A 430-nucleotide genomic window follows, 5' to 3' on the forward strand; every position below is an offset into this window, starting at 1 on the left:
GGAAAGAGATTTCAGGAGGTGGGGAGTATTTTGGAAATGTTTCCTTATGGTAACTTGTCAGATGCCTGAAGGGAAATATCCTACTTTTTGTTTTCTATTTGAGGAAACGGTACATTTAGATGTAGAGAATTGATACCATCAAGGACTGAGTCCTTTAAAAAAAAATTGAACCACATTAAAACTATATTCTTCAGAAAACCTCCTTTTTGTGGTTACAGGGAGACTTTCACCTCCACGCATTCATTATTCCTCCTGTGATGCAGGTTTATGTAATTCTTTCAGCAGAATCATTTTCTGTGTTTGGGAGAACCCAGATTGCCAAGTGACCACTGTTGGTTGATTGGTTGGTTGTTGATTAATTCTTCCCTCCTTCCTTCCCTCCCTCCACACCTCTCTCCCTCTCCTTCTCTTTCTCTCCCTCCCTCCCTCC

General features: G+C 41.2%; 1 protein-coding gene across 1 annotated transcript in view; it reads left to right on the plus strand.

The window, feature by feature from the left end:
• The window catches only part of LOC102772498 (proton-coupled amino acid transporter 1), a 32520-nt gene that overhangs the window by 8231 nt on the left and 23859 nt on the right, over positions 1–430 (plus strand). The gene's annotated exons all lie outside the window — the stretch shown is intronic.

Source organism: Myotis davidii, unplaced genomic scaffold (genome assembly GCF_000327345.1).
Source record: "Myotis davidii unplaced genomic scaffold, ASM32734v1 scaffold18, whole genome shotgun sequence".
NCBI classification, from domain to species: domain Eukaryota; kingdom Metazoa; phylum Chordata; class Mammalia; order Chiroptera; family Vespertilionidae; genus Myotis; species Myotis davidii.